Source organism: Sorex fumeus, unplaced genomic scaffold (genome assembly GCF_029834395.1).
Source record: "Sorex fumeus unplaced genomic scaffold, SorFum_2.1 ptg000061l, whole genome shotgun sequence".
NCBI classification, from domain to species: Eukaryota; Metazoa; Chordata; class Mammalia; order Eulipotyphla; family Soricidae; genus Sorex; species Sorex fumeus.
Window position 1 is genome coordinate 10757755 of NW_026606118.1, and position 16637 is coordinate 10774391.

General features: G+C 41.1%; 1 protein-coding gene across 3 annotated transcripts in view; it reads left to right on the forward strand.

Annotated features, from left to right (window-relative positions):
* Window positions 1-16637, forward strand: part of RGS17 (regulator of G protein signaling 17) — a 138747-nt gene that overhangs the window by 1106 nt on the left and 121004 nt on the right. The window contains exon 1 of one of the 3 annotated variants that reach the window (XM_056125964.1): window positions 773-779. The exons of 1 other annotated variant lie outside the window; for it this stretch is intronic. The gene's annotated coding sequence lies outside the window, so the exon portion shown is untranslated. Of the gene's footprint in view, window positions 1-772; window positions 780-7418; window positions 7437-16637 lie in introns of those variants that run through there. One more of the 3 variants, XM_056125965.1, reaches the window with a different exon arrangement.

Consider the following 16637-nt stretch of genomic DNA (forward strand, 5'->3'; position numbering starts at 1 on the left):
TCGCCAGCCTCCTCCTCCTCGCGGGCTCCCAGCGCTGCGGCAAAGGCTTGGGTGCACCCGCTCGGCCGTTTCCTCCCCGCCGCGCCCGCTCCCCGGGGCTCACCTCGGTGACAGATGTCGGAGGTCTGCTGGTGGCTGCTGGCCGAGGGACCGAGCCGGGCGATGCGCCCCGCGAGCGAGCGGGGATTGCTGGTGGCGCGTCCCGGGGCACCCGCGCCGGCTCCGGCTGGCAGGCAGAGCGCCCGCCCGGGGTGCGGGGCCAAGAAGATGCTCAGGAAACCGGGAGTCCCCGCGCCCACCCCCGGGACACCTGGAACTGTGTGCAGGTTTTGCTGTAGCCGGACTCACTTGGCCCCTGGCAGAGTTTTCTCACCTCTCAGACTCTTTTGTCCAAGACTTCCTTCTAGAGAAATGAACCCCTGGAACGTTGGTCCCGAGAAGTTTGCAAGCTAGCCTCTCTCTCTCTCTCTCTCTTTTTTTGTCTTTTTTTCTTAATTGTTTTACCAAGAGATCATTTCCGTCTTGGGGTGGTTACCCCCTATCCGAGGGAGAAAGAGATCTCAGAGTTTGGGTCCCGGGGAGTTGGGGCATGGTTGGCTGTGGGTTGTCATCTGCATTTCCGGCGTCCTTACATCTGATTTTCCTCGCGATGAGTCTTTCTGAGAATCCTTTAATTGGAGTAATGGCAAATGAAAATGATGTTTTTCGCCTGGTTTCGTAGCTGTGGACAGCATGAGCTTTGAAGAATTTTGCAAACACTCTAACAGTCCAAGTAAATGGTACTTGTTTTTTAAAGTCTTCTGTAGTAGCAACAGTAACAGGGCATGAAATATACATGGTTGCATAGGACTTGTACTCATAATTCAAAACAATGAGGGGTTTCACTTCCTCCTTATAATTAAGCTGTTTCTTCTGATAGCATGAAGTAAAACAGCCATTGGCACACTGGTGGGAGAGTACATTGAGTCACTATTTTTGTATTGCTTAAAACTGCATGTAGATAAATAAGGGAAAAGTTGTTCACTGATGATTTTTGGAGATGAGACACAACTGTGTATTATTACAAAAGGGATACATGGTATCCTTAAGGCTCATCTCCAGATACCTGATGTCTAAAACATTATCATTCATCCTCATCAACTTGCTGTCAGAGATAAAGAGAACTGCCTAGTTTACACAACAAACTTGATTTTTGTTCCTTAACCCTTCCTTGTCCTTTAATTCCCATGAAGGAGAACAAGAAGAGGTTATTTTCGGTCCCCAAAACATCTCCCTCCCTCCCTCCCTCCCTCCCTCCCTTCCTTCCTTCCTTCCTTCCTTCCTTCCTTCCTTCCTTCCTTCCCTCCCTCCCTCCCCCCCTCCCCTCCCTTTCCCTTCCTCTCTGCTTTCTATTGGATCTTTGCTCAGGAATCACTCCTGGCCTTACTCAGGGGACCATATACCATGCAGGGAGAACCCTGGTCAGCTGGGTACGGGGCAAGTTCTGTACCTGACCTTAATTGTTCCTTCTTAAATAATTATCTTTGCTTTTATGGAATCTTTCCACAGTGTTGAATTTACATGAATTTATGTTGTTGAAAGTCTATGTCATAATTCCCATAGACTTAATACACGTTTGCATGGGAAATTATTAACATTATTAATATTATATGTGTTTGTAGTAATCTAGCCCTATTCTAGAATATGGGACTTCATAGAAAAAGTTTTATAGGGGAACAATATATATTCACTTACCTATGGTTCATGGTTATATCTGTTATATTTAAGTGTAAATTCATTAAACAGACTTAAAATTTTGTGAGATCCTCAAAAATTTGATTACCCCCTTATCCTGCCTTGCCCCCTGCAACACCAACAGGGTGGCCTGTGTCTCCCAGGCACTTCAGGAACACAAGTGACAAAACATTATTCTGTCCTTGCATTGAACCGCATCAGTGACCAAGAAGCCCCAGGTGGGGCCGCAGGCCCCCTGAGCTCACCAGTTAATATGCTCAGTGCATTGCTCCTGACTCTGTGCTCAGGGATCATTTCTGATCATACTCAAGGGCCATATGTGGTGCCAAGGATCTACTCCAGGTGTGCCATGTGCCAGGCAAACATAGTACTAGTTGTGCTATCTCTCTGGCCCACATATGTTTTTATTGAAAGTTTGAAAAAAAAAGTCAAAGATCAGAATTAGATCCTAATACTAGTTTTTGGTGGTAGTTGTGTCAAGGCTTACACACATGGAGGTATAAAGCGGTATTCCCAAAGTGTGTGAGTTACTGTACAACAATGGTAAATACATCTACTCTGAATGAAAACTGAAGTGCAGGTCCAGAGCTGTAGTAAAGCAGATAGGGCATTTGCCTTTTACATGGTTCAATCCCCACCATCCCATACGATCTGCCAAGCACTGCCAACGATGATTCCCGAGCACAGAGCCAGGAATAATCTCAGAACATCACTAGGTTTGACCCAATACCACCCCCCTCAAAAAAAATTAAAAGAAGCAGCAAAATAATTCTGAGATCTATGTACCCAGGACTATGAATATTGAATTGATAGACACTCGCTCTCCCTGCCCACTTTTCTTGCCATCCCCATTGCTCTTCCCAAGATTTTCCTAATATTTGAAGAAAGTCTCTTCCACTACTATTCCTGATTTTGTACCACATCTGGTGCAGTATCTGTCAAAAGGCAGGTGTCCAATAAGTATTTTTCAAGTGAATTCAGTTTCAAGCACTCACTAACCTCTTCTGAGATTTGGAATTATGTTTTCTAAATGAGTACTCAAAGTTTTTGCCAAATCCATTAGTTCAAGATCCTCAGAACTGCAGTCATGGTCCTATATGTTCATTGTTCTCCGCAGCCTTGGAAGGAATAAGTTCTAGAAGCTAGTTATTCTGTTATTGTCACAATCAAGTGACTTACCCAGTATAAACTTCAGATTCCTCAGGAATTAATTGTATGTGAAGAATCCCCTCTTGGGTACTGTAGAGATAGTACAGGAGGTAGAATACTTGACCTGTGTTTGACTGCTTTGGATAAGACCCTGGTTTGAATCCCAGGCGCTATGTGTGGTTTCTGAAGCAGCCCAGAGATCATTCCTGAGCTCAGAGCTAGGGATAACCCCTGAGCACCTCTGGGTTGGTGAAAGGAAGGAAGGGAGGGAGGGAGGGAGGGAAGGGAAGGGAGGGAGGGAGGGAGGGAAGGAGGGAGGGAGGGAGGGAGGGAGGGAGAGAAAGGGAAGGCAGACAGACTGATATCATAAATATAATTCTCCTAAGATGCTTGCAAGCGTAAATATAATACAGTGTTTAAATTTTGAGCGTGTGCTCAAAATAGTCACTTAAATTATCCCAACACATAAGGGATTATTATTTAATTTACAGGTAGTAAGTATGTATAATATGACCATTTATATAATATAACAAAATACGCATGCTTTGATAGGTTATTTTTAAAGTAATTGGAATCATATGTAGAAGATCATACTTTGGGGGTTAAGGGTAGGCCACTACTGGAGGTGCTCTGGGGACCAAATGTGATGCTGGGGATTAAACCAGGGTTGGCAGCACACAGAGCAAGCACCTGAACCCCTGTATTGGCTCTCTGGTTCTGGAAGATCGTAGTTACACACACACAAGTTAATTAATGTTGTGGAAGTCAATTTATTTGACTGTTCTTTCTGGATTTTTTTTTTTGTGATTTCCAATACTGTAGTGTTTATATGAAGTTCATATTTGTGAGTAGCTTTTGCTTGTATATTTGAATAGCATATCTTATTTGTACCAGCATGGTATCATTTTGGAAAACCCTTACTAATTCAATAGGTAAAATTTTTTAAATTTTTGGTTATTTGGTAAACTACTGGTAACTTTGAAGGGCCTGCTTTTAGGCAAAATGTATGTGTGTGTGTGTGTATAAATATTTACATACATTACAATATATATACAATATTATTTGTATACAATTTTTGTATACAAAATTATATACAGTAATATTACAATATCTAATATATTGTATATAATGAAATAGATATTACGTATATTGTATTATATGTAATTTTTTTTAATTTGAGGCTGACTTACTGAAATCTTTTGTCCAATTTTCCATGGGTATTCTGTAACTGTTCTCATTAGAGTACTAATATTATTTTTCTGAGTAAAGCAGAAGCGTGCAGAGATGGGAAATGCTCTTTGCCAAGGAAGACATGAGACAAACTTCTCCCATCATTCTGACTGAGCCAGTTTATAGCTCAGTTCTACTGGAGTTAAACATCCTCAGAAGCTTGTGAGGGTTCACCCCCTGGATGACGATTGCCATGGTGTCCACGACAGACTGCCATCTGCCACCAGAGTCACTATTCCAAAGTACACAGTTCCTTTCAAATGCTTAGGACGTGGCTAACCCCGGTTCGCACCCTCGAGCCTGGAATAAGCCCTGAGTGCCACTGAGTGTGACCCAAACGCCACTCCCCCCCAGGAAAAGCATCATCTAATAATTAGAGGGCCTATCATTTTTCTCTAGACACTGTGCACACATTCTTATTCTGTGCCGTGAGTAGCATGTATGTAGACTTCCCATGTTTCCATGTACTGCTTCTTCCAGTTGGCTGAATTTTCCTGAGATAAGTAAGATTAAAAGGAGTAAACAGAGGCCCACTACAGAATATTCACTTGTCATGTCTTATCAGAATGAAATGAGTTAAGTTTCATTTGGAAGACTTGGTACATTCCTATTTTATCTCAGATTTTAAGCTGGAGGTGAAATTGAAGTATCAAAATTCTGACACCTCACCCAGAACTTTATTGAAGTGTACACATGGTTCAGTGTCCTTAAAGGCTCCTAGTGATATTATTATTGTTGCTGTTATTTATTATTACTTGGTTTTCGGGCCACTTTTACCCCTGGCTTTGTGCTTAGGGATTATTCTACCAGGGCTCCGGGGTTGGTGGCTGGGAGGCATATGGGGCGCTGGGAATCAAACTCAGATTAGCCTCATGCAAGACAAGTGACCTCCCCACTATAATATTGTTTTCAACATTCTGGCTTTTAACACATTTAGCTTTAAAGTTTTCTGTGTAGCTCGGAGATCTTATAAAGATATTTAGATATTAAGCAACCTAAAAGTAGTTTTTCCATTATTGTATAATTATTGCTGTTTCCAATTTGTTGACTGCAGTAGAACTTGAGTAATTCAGAGTTAGTGATCTTGGAATTTATAATGAACGAGAGGCATATATTGAAGAGCCAATGAGCTGTGGTGAAATATGAAATTTCATTTTAGTACAACGGGATATGAGTAGTTGCTCTGCTATTTACTAGCTGCATAGGCTTTTTCATTAAATTATGCCAGGGCTTCATACTTGAAATTCTAGCCTGAGTAATAAGCATCTGAAAACTCTGAATTGCTGAAACTTCACATTTGAGATTTTTTTCAATCTCTGTGTCAATAAATATAATTTTATTATGGATAATGAATATGGTTCACAAGGCAAATATTTGCTTTCTTATATTAGGCCCATAGTATTTGCTGATTAGCTTTTGAAATACAAAGGTTATAATTCAAGAGCCATGACAATACAATAAAGCGACACCGCTCGAGAATATTATGACATAAGGGGGGGGGGGCGGGTAAAAAGGTAAATGTTGGTTTCATCTCTTCAGTTATCTTGGGTCTTACCAATGGTGCAGTAAGTTAAAATCCAGTGGAAACCCCTTTTATGAAAGATGGTAGCTCTTTTCCAGTTTTAATTTTAACTCAATGAAAGGTAGGCTCATCTTCTTTGATGAATTATGAGAAACTGTTCTGTTTAGAGATTTGGAAGAGGGTACCCACACCCCGCAATGCTCAGGATTTACTCCTAGCCCTGTATTCAGGAATCACCCCTGGCTGTGCATTGGGGACTCTTAAGAGACTGCATTCCCAAGGCAGGCACCTGAACCCCTATGCCATCACTCTGGCCTGATCTAGAGATTTCCATCTGTCAATTTTGGTTCTAGAAAGAACACCCCACAGCTCTACCCTAGTTTTCTTACTTTACCCATAACGTATTTAACTTGCCAAACACAGTAATAACATGTCTCACAATGGAAACGTTACTGGGCCCGCTCGAGCAAATTGATGAACAACAGGAAGACAGTGACAGTGATTATATTTTCAAGACATAATTAAGATAAGTCATCGAATATTTGAATGTCTGCTTGCTAAAGCAGCAACCTATATAATTTAATTCAAAGAATATGAAGGAGCACAAAAAACTATCTCTGAGAAAGACTTTAAAAGCCAGTATCATAAGCTCCATAAAAAGAGCCCAGATTTTGAATTCAGGTTAGCACAGATTTAAACTTTCACCTTGGTGATGCTTAGTACTATTCTCTATAAAATTTGAAGACTGATTGCTTAAAAATATTGAAGGATCCAATGAAATTAAATCTCTAAAAATGCACCATAAATGGCAGTGACAGTATTCCTGTACTAAAGTCGGATAATTAAATTCATGAAATATCATGTGGATGTGTTTGCTTTAAGGGATTTTTTTTTTCTTGCCAGTATTTGTCTGAACTAATGGGTCCTCATTAGTGTTAAAATTACTCTATGTGTTTCCTGTGTTCGCCATTCCTCACCATCTTGTTTAACCTCCCAGTTAAATAGAGTTTTATTCATTGATCTATCCATTCATTTATGCGTTAATGAGGATTCTTAAGAGCCTACTATGTACTTGGATCTGTAATGTGATTTTTGCAAAAACAAAACGTTTCCTCTAGCATGACTGGGTTAGCCTGCTGACCCCCACCCCACCCCCCAGCAAAGATAGGCCCAAATAGCAAACAGTCTCACCAGTTTTGCTGAGTATTGGCTGGATACCCCCTGGGGCCTCTAAGAACTGCTGGAGAGGACCTCCTCCCTCCAGTAAACTATAAAGTGTTGCCTTTTTTGACAAAAATTTCACACACATAGAAGATCCACGTATGATTTTGCTTTGATTTAGTGATCATTCCAAGTTAATAAACTCTAAGTAAATTATCACAGGGAGTTAATGGACAAGGATCTCCTTATGATTTAGCAATTTTCGGCCAGTGTGCATTCAAATTCTGGCTTCTCTTTTCTGAGCCAAAGCTGCTAGGCAGAGACTTTCGAGATAAGGAGAAGAGAAAGCAGGAAGTGGTTTTGCTGGTGGATGATTTAACAACCAACACCGCATTCAAACAACAGTTGATTTTGAAAAAGGAAATAATTTCCAATACATACTTACTGAAGTCACTGTTGGTCTCTAAATATAGCAACTGGACTTTTCTCTCCTGATTGGGGGATATCCTGAGCAAGCCTTGGTATTATGTATGCCAGTTGAACACTAAAACGTCTTCTAGCAAAACCTTCTGAATACACTGTTGATTTCCTTATATGCTGTAACAAAAGACATTGGCATTATGAATGAATTAACTCAAAGGTAAGCTAAGCCCTCACTTAGGTGGCTAAATTTAACCTCCCTGTCATTAAACCTTCAACCGTGCTGTTAATAAGTAACCACATGTGCTAATTTGATGTTTTAACCTATTTCTTTCTCCATTTATTTCTACTCAGCACTGCCATAAAGTATTTTACCTGTTGACCCACGAGTTCAGTATGTTGAAGACTCAGTAGATAAAAGCAGAGGAAAAGTGAATATCTTTTATGAGGGCACTAAGGCAGAAGACACGCCATAAAGCAATACAATGGCCTACATAATTCACATACTGTTTTCACCAGCTGACTGCTGCTTTTGGAAGTGGACGAGCAAATATTCTCATGTAAACCGGAGTATTAACCATTAGAGAGTGAATTTGAGCATTGAAATTTTTTTCCCACGTAGTCTGGGGGTTGAGATTGGCATTTAGCTTTCTCCTTTTGTTACTGGTAGTAGTTGTAGGATGTTTCTAAGAAGATGCATTGGAAAAGCCGTTACTTCTCTTTTTTGTAGCACTGTCCTCCCACTCACTGTTCATCGATTTGCTCTAGCGGGCACCAGTTATATCTCACAACAAATTGTGACACTATTTTTGGTATATCGAATACGTCACTGGTAGCTTGCCAGGCTTTGCCGTGCCGGAGAGATACTCTGTAGCTTGCTGGTTCTCTGAGGGGATGGAGGAATCAAACCCGGGTTGACTGCTTGCAAGGCAAATGCTCTATCGGGCTATTGCTGTGCTATCGCTCCAGCCCTTCTCTTTTGTAGTTCATATAAGTAGGTGTTTATGAGGGGCCAGAATGATAGCCCAGTGGGTAGGGTTTTTACCTTTTATATGACTGACCTGGGTTTGATACTCTCGATCCTCAGTACCCCAAATCCCACCACAAGCGATCTCTGAGCATAGAGCCAGGAGTAAACACTGCTAGGTGTGCCCCGCCCCCCCCATAACATAAACCCAAAATAGTTGTTTATGTTATTTCACATGCCCCAAACTCAAATGTTTGATCTATCAAAAAAAAAGTTCCTGATGCTTCTTTTCTCTTCTGAGGGTTAGAATAAACTGATTTGAGTGTTAGCTATTCTGTTTTTCTGTTTGGGAAGCCACACGTTATATTTGAACTGGTGTCTGAGGTATGCAAGGCAAACGCCGTAACCTTTGTTGGATCTTTTGATTCGAGCTATTAGAGTTCATGTTTTCATCATCTACTCATTCCAGAACTGTGCGTTTTAGCTCTTGAAAAAAAATTAAATTACTGTCTATAAATCTAGCATCGAATGACCCTTCCAGTTCTCGTAAATGATAAATTAATTTAAAGGATTTATTATATGTCACTTTAAATACTGAAAATCAAGAACTAAAAAAGTCCTTGTACATTGGGGTTGCTTAGAAATTAATATTTTCAAACTGTAATTTTGGTGTATAGGAGGGTATGAGTGAATGTGTGTTTTTCCTCTTTTTTTTTTTGAGTTGATAACAGCAAACAATGACCTGATATGTGTTTAACCATAGCCAAGTTTTCAGGATGGAAGGATTCATCCCTTAGAATACAAGGGGAGATACCAATGAGATAAGGAACATCAAGAATAAACATGAAAGCTGAGCTCAGAAAGCAAGAGTATTCGCTGAAAACTCATTACATCTTAGAGTATAATATTATTCAATGCATTATTACATAACTCTGCTGTATTATGTAACTACTTCCAGTTTCCTGAATACATGTGACCTAATCTTAAGGTAATTTTTTCCCCATTAATTCAGTAATTTCATTGACTGAACATCTGAGTAATGCAAGTGGTATTTTGTAAGGTAGAATTTCATTAAATAAATGTTAATTCCAGGAAGGAAAAAAAATGCGAAGCACTTTTTTTGTCCTGACATAGGTTACATTGAATAACCAAAAACTCTTGTAGGTGGCATCAAAATTCAATCACATGGATACAAAATCTGACCCCAAATTTCTTTTTAACTCTAACGACTCTGCAGTGCGTTATTTACAAAATTACAACTTAGTTTTTGTGATAGGAAGTTTTCCCTACATTTTGCTTTGAACTGCCAGCTTTTATCAATGCTTACTTGAAATACATTTTGCTTTGAAATGCCAGCCTTATCATGTTTATCGGTGCTGTTTTGAAATAAGCAATGCTGAGTCCAGAGTGATAATACAGCAGGTAGGGCATTTGCCTTGCACATGGTCGACCCGGGTTTGATTTCCTGACATCCACTCTGGTTCCCCAAGCACCTCCAGGAGTAATTCCTGAGCACGGAGTCAAGAGTAACCCCTGAGCATCGCCAGGTGTCACCCAACAAGTCACCCCCCCTCTTTAAAAAAAATGAAATAAGCAATACCTATCAATGCTTATTTGAAATAAGTATCAATAAACTTACTGAGCCAACGCAGAGACTTAATGTCTAACCTTTGGGACATTAAGGTTTGGGGGTGGGGACAGGTGTTCTTGAAGAAGAGCGTCTGCTCATCGGCACTGAGATTATTTGGGAGGAAATGTAGATTTATGGCATAGTAGGATTACAGAAAGTAGTTAGTGACCCTGCTGCTTGCAGCCAAGGTCTACACTGGCATTAAGTGTGTTGGCTGTTGAGCAGCAGCCCCGGGAGAGTTCTAGAACAGTTAGTTCTTAGGCACAAACAAGCAGGCCATGTGCTTGAGACTAGATAGACCTCAGAGGGTGTAATCTAAGAAATTCAATTAGGGACAGGCAGAAATTATAAAAAGGAAGAGGAAACTCTTGTTGCAGCTGTTAAAAAAATAAATAAATAAAAGGCCTGCTTGAATCTCTCTCTTTTTTTTTTTCTGAAGCATTGGCACTGGTTTCCCAGTTGCAGGCTCCATTGGGTATCACTTTCACCTCTTTTGTTTATTACCTTCATATTGGTAATTAATGCCACTAAGTGGAGCCTGCTCTGTCATTTGAAATAATACAATGAAATTGGCTGCAGCCAAGGCTTAAAAAGCCTATAGACAGTGGAAGAAAGAAATCCATGCAGGTGAAGTGCTCTAACTTTTATACTCCAGGGGAGAAATGAAATGTAAGAATCCAGGAATTGTAGATTCATTTTAGATGGCCCAACCAGGATGAGTCAAACGTTCATGGAGGACATGCCATTTTCCCATAATATTGAAAGTCAGATACTCCACTGCAGGAAAGATCTCACAGGCTTACAGGAAATGTAAAGAAAGTTGGCGGAAGCGGTCGCATAGCGGGGAGGGCACTTGCCTTCCACACAGCTGATCCAGGTTTGATCCCCAGCCTCCTATATGGTCCTCCCAACCCCTGCCAAGTGGGATTCCTGAGCACGGAGCAAAGAGTAAGCCCTGAGCACTGTTGGGTGTTCTCCATCCCCAAAAAGAGAAGGATTCAGAACCTGGAGATTTTGACAGATACTTTGTGACAAGTACAAGTTTTCCAGAAGTATCAATCTAGTACATGCAGAACATCACAGGATGCTGAGACTGGAAGAGGATAGATCTCAGTAGAGATGACAACCCTCATGAATTATCCTTGCTAAGCAGAGGATGCTCTGTAGCAACATAAGTAGGAGAGTGTAGGGGAGAGGCTCATGGTGGGGGTCTGTGATGGCGGGGTGCTGGGGCGAGGAGAAGGGAAGTAGGAACAGGACACCAGCAGGCCAGGTGAGAGGAGACAGGCCTGATGTGGGAAGTGGACAGCACTGCAGAGAACACTTGGTGCTGACCGCAGGCGAATCTCAGCATCTTTCGACATGGCCACCAATGCAGTTTAGAAGATCTGAAAGGACCCTTGTGTCCCATAAGGAGGATTTGAACCTGGAAGGTTTGAGAAACTGAGCTAGTGAAGAGATTAGGGAAGAAATAAACTGAGAAGCTGACGCATCCACCTGAGTGCTAGCAAATGTTCAGTAGGCTCTTAATTGAAAGTCTAGTGGACCAGTGGGAGGCACCTTATATTATCATGGCCTTTGCCTGTGGAAGCTCATGGTCTCTCAAATGAAGCCATTGGCTGTTCTGCATAGTCACATTACAACCAGGACACTTATTTTGAATTTTACTCTTTGCGGGTAGTAGGACTAGAGATTTGTGACACAGATAATACAGTGAGCAAAAACCAGTAATTTGTGGGAGAAAATGGTTGGAGGAATTTGTCGTTTCTCAATGTGGAGTATACCATAAACAATATGTGTGTTTCATCATTTGGAAGAGAGCCATGTGAAGTGATGAGACTTAACTTGAAATTGCCCCAGTGATACAATGGGAATAATAAAAACACATTGCTGAGTTGTACAGAGATATTATATGCAATGCTCCCTGCGCACATTTGACATTAAGTGCATCTTAACTCTTAATGTTATTCTGCAGAATAGCATTTGATGGACCAGAGAGATTGATCCGTAATCCCTGGTGCTGCATGCCACACACCATCCCTCCAACATCACCCCTCCCCACCACCATCACACACGCACATCCCTGGCATTACTGCGAGTAATGGCAAAGCACCACTGGGTGTGACTCCAAAACCAAAATGAAAAGCATTTGAACCAGTGATCTACATTGAACATATTGGATATCCAAATTGGATGTAAGTTCTTAGCGGGCTTTCTTGAGAGGTGATAAGTGTGCTGCCCAATGCACAGTGGACAGATCTTTGATAGAGATATTAGATGGATATAAGGAACGGGAGGGTGAAAAAGTTACAAGGCCTCAATTGAACTTCAAAGTTCAGTTGGTTCCAGGGAATTTGGAATGCAATCTCAGGAGAAGACTGGGGCTAGAAATAAAATTCGAAAATTTTTACTTAGAGGTGACAGAGTAGGTGATTGCCAAAAAAAAAAGTGTAGAGAGCAGTGAGGACTAGGAATAGAATCCTGAAATCTATCTGCAATGAAGGAGCATATGGGAAAGAAGGGAATTAAAATATAGACGTACCTGGATACATATGTACGCTATTGCACTTATCATACATATATTCTGAACATATTTATGTTAATATATGAACATTCACCTGTACACTTGAACATTCATCCATGTCAACAAGTGTCTATGTACCTGTATGTATTTGCATTCATATATCTCTTATCCATCACACACACGTGTGTGTGTGTGTGTGTGTGTGTGTGTATGTAATATTTAGGCATAAAATGGTCAGGATGAAGAAAGTGTTAAGAGAACGAAGGTACTTCAACCTGGAGTGAATCAAAGGAAGCAGAATTTTTGAAAGCAATTTTATTCATATTTATGTTCATCTTCTGAAAAATATGGGAAAAGCAAGACAGTCTTAAGAAGGAATAGCTGAAAGAGCACATGGCGAAGAGGGTAAGATCAGGACCAAGGTAATACATTGGATTTTGCAATGAGGCAGTTACTCCTCTCATATCTCCAAAAGTACTTGTGAATAATGACTTGCACAGCATCTATTTGCAATATGTTTGGAGCAATTCAAATAAAAACACTTTCACATGGGGCACTGAAAGTGAAACAAAATACAGATAAGAAACCACAAGGAGAAATAAATACAGGAGAGGCAGGGACACAGACTACAACATGGGAAGAATTGTTAATATGTTTTACCTCTGAGATTCCCAGCAGCCGGAACAATAGGATAACAGGGCAGACCATCAAAACTCATGGGTGCTCATTTCCAGGCGTCACTGTGGAAGAATAGTGGGTGCTGTGCAAGCTCTGTGGAAGATGTGGCTTAACTCTGAATTGCTTCTCTCCTTAAGCCATTGAAGGTCAAATATGTAATAGAAGAGGAAGCCCGTAAAAATCCCAATAGAGCACTGATAATTTTAGGTTAGAGGGGCATCTGAATACTCATGACTCAGAAACGTCAGTGTCTGCGATAGAATTAGAAAGGGAAGCATCTTAGCCAGGAGGTAGCAGGGCAATTCTAAGAACGGGGAGAAGGGTGGCAGGGTGGGGCTCTCAAGAGCCTGGCAACCTCGGAGCCTTTGTATTTGCCATTCCATCCACTCGTAAACACTCCCCAATGTTTTTCATCATTGTAGGTTTGGTGCAGACATCACCGTTTCAAAGAGAGACGTTTTGCCCCAACTCACTGCCTACTACTCTCTCTTCGCTCCTCTTGTCGTCTTGTTATTCTCTATCAGTATTTCAATTCATAGCACTTCCAGCTCTGGTAAATTTCTATTTTGCACCCATCTTCCTGTTCCCGCAAAGTTGAATGTGAACCAGTCCATAACACAGTGGTGGGAGCAGAGCAAGGACTAGCATGTGGGTGGGATAATCGTGGTGTTTGTGAGGAGGCTCTAAGCTCAGTTTTATGTAGTGATATGGATGGTGGGACTGGGGATGGAGAAAATTCTCCCTCAAGTACTTTTAGAGAAGAGAATGATGGTTGTGATAATATCCAAACTTGTTATTCTCATCAACATTGAAATGTAGGAATAAATAAATCATTCTCTGTTCATATTTCTTTTCATTCGTAAGGAGGGAGGGTACTAAACTGGATGGCGAGTCACAAATATTTATGATTCAGATTTTTAAGGGCCGGTACCTAAGCGGGAAGAGTTGAAAAGGCCCTACAAGTGATATATTCCATTCCCTTCTGGGTAAGAGTCAATCATTTTAATTTTGGACCGTATCTTTCAAAAGTAGCACTGTCCTCCCATTGTTCATTGATTTGCTTAAGCAGACCCAGTAATGTCTCCATTGTGAGACTTGTTGTTACTGTGTTTGGCATATCTAATACCTCATAGGTAGCTTGCCAAGCTTTGCCGTGCGAGTGAGATACTCTCGGTATCTTGTTGGGCTCTCTGAGAGAGGCAGAGGAATCGAACTCGGGTCGGCCGCATGGGCCATGTACAAGGCAAATGCCCTACCCGCTGTGCTATCGCTCCAGCCCCTTTCAAAAGTACCTCATGCTATCTCACCATAAGAACTGAAGCACGACTCTAAGAGGAGATAGCTTGTGGATGTGTCTCTATGATCTCTCTTGGCAGCTAACCGTAAGATCCGGTGGAGTTCAAATGTGTGTGCGCATGTGCGAGGGGAAAGGAATGTATCAAAATTGCCTAAAAATATAAATCAAGTCACTCACATACAAATAGAAAAGCAGATGTGCCCGTTGAGAGAAGCTCCTTAGATGGCGAAGAAACTAGAACCAGCTGATGCGAGCCAGAGAGCATTTGGAATATAGACTAGTTGTTGGAAAGAACATTTCAGAGGAGAGACTGGGTAAAGGACTGGTAGGTAACCCCAGGTCAGAGCGAGACAGCCAAGGCAAATGTCAAGGTATTCTTCACCTTTGCTTTGGAGAGAACTTGTTGCAAGGGAGAAGGAAAATTATCAAGGGAGAGGGCCTGTCAAGGGAAAATGCCATGGAGTTGCACTACTTTAAATAAAAAACGGATTATGTCTTCCTACCCTTCCTTCTGTTGATGGGGGTGGTGGTCATGAGTGTGAGGGGGATGAGGTCACATGACTAGGATCTGCAGTCCTTCAGTTGTAGTACTTGCAGGAATGCTCACGTGGGTCTTGGACCTTAGTTGTGGGACACACACACACACACACACACACACACACACACTGCAGCATAGACAGAACTTGTTGCTTGTGGCTCTGGGGCTGAGGCACAGCAGAGCTGTCAAGCACAGACAGCAGAGCTGTAGAGTGCGACATGGGTGCAGGCAGGCAGCACCCCCAAAATTCATACTTGTAGTCTTATCTTTGCACCAGGCATTGTAGCCATGCGACCATGCCACCATCCAGCCATCTCCCGAAAACCAATTTTTTTGAGAAGTGTAAGATGTTCGCATATCAGAATCAAAGTAGCTATTTAGGAAACAGTAGATGGTTTTCATTTATCCATCCACTCCTTTATTTATTGACTTTATTAGACTGGGGGTATTGGATGAAATTTTTATTATTTAGGCCTCATTTGGCACGTTGCCTCCAGACTCCAGATACAGATAACAATTCAGAGATAGTGGAATTTCCCCAAGGATATAGACAGACTAGGGATTTTCAGCATAGTAAGCTCAAAAGGCACCTTGAAACCTGATGATTCCACAAAATAATGAATTCCTATTTTCATCTCTACATCTGTAATGTTTTAAGTCACAGTCAGAAGCAGAATATTGTGGCACAAATACTACAAATCAGTTCTTTTTCTAATGGCTTTACTGGAAATATCCAAAGCAGAAAATGTGTGTGTTTGTGTGTGTGTGTGTTTTAATTTCGTAGATGAAATTAAAAATGATCTATTTTCTAAAATGAGGGGATTTGATCCTTAAGTGTATTACTTATTAAACTAACCAAATGTTCAGTTTTTTTGGGGGGGAGTCATGGTTTAGGAACACACCTAATGGTTCTCAGGACTTGTTCCTGGCTCTGTGCTCAGGCATCATTCCTGATGGTGCTCAAGGCATCATATGGTGTGACAGGAATCCAAGCAGAGTCAGTTGTGGGCAGAACAAGCACCTTAGACCTTTTACTCTCCCTTCGTGACCCCCCTCTTTTTTTTCTTCCTGTTTCCAACATTTAACTATACAAATATTTTAAATCTCTTAATATAGCAAGTTAACGAAGACTTTCCTAGTTATAATTGTTTCACAGTTAGGACGTTTAATCTAATAAGTTCTGCTTTTGTGTAATGAACAGAAGTCAGTTTCCCTGATTTTGGCCAGGTGAGAATGTATGAGTATTTTTAATGAGTTTCATTAAAAATAAATGGGAAACTGAAATTTGAAAGTGAAAATAATCACCTTACAGGCTCACTAGGAAAGTATTTTCTTTGAATGTGAATATGATAGAAGAGAGATGTTCATTCGCACACGTCCTCTGTTTAAAGGCAGAACTGTGAACTGACAGTCTAAAAGCAGGGGGATAAACAGAAAATGAAGGTTCAGATGATAAAAATGAAAGGATGGAATCTGTGCTGAGCTGAAAACTTTTCAAAAATCAGAGAGAAATTCACTTATCTATAATGTGTTTGTTTCTAATATTCCACTACATTTAACTGTTATGGGAATAAAAAGATTAAATGATTGGGGGTGAGGGGAGGTGAGTGCAGTCTGAAATAATAGGGATTTGAAACTTTGTGCCTGGGTTCATCCAGTGGTGTCTTCTTTAACAAATACAGAGAGTCTGCTAGGTGCCAGGTGCCACGCACCATTGTGAGAGATTCATTTGTGTTAGAGGTCAAAACAGGTAGAAAAAAAAACTGCCTTCATGAGTTGTAGAGGAT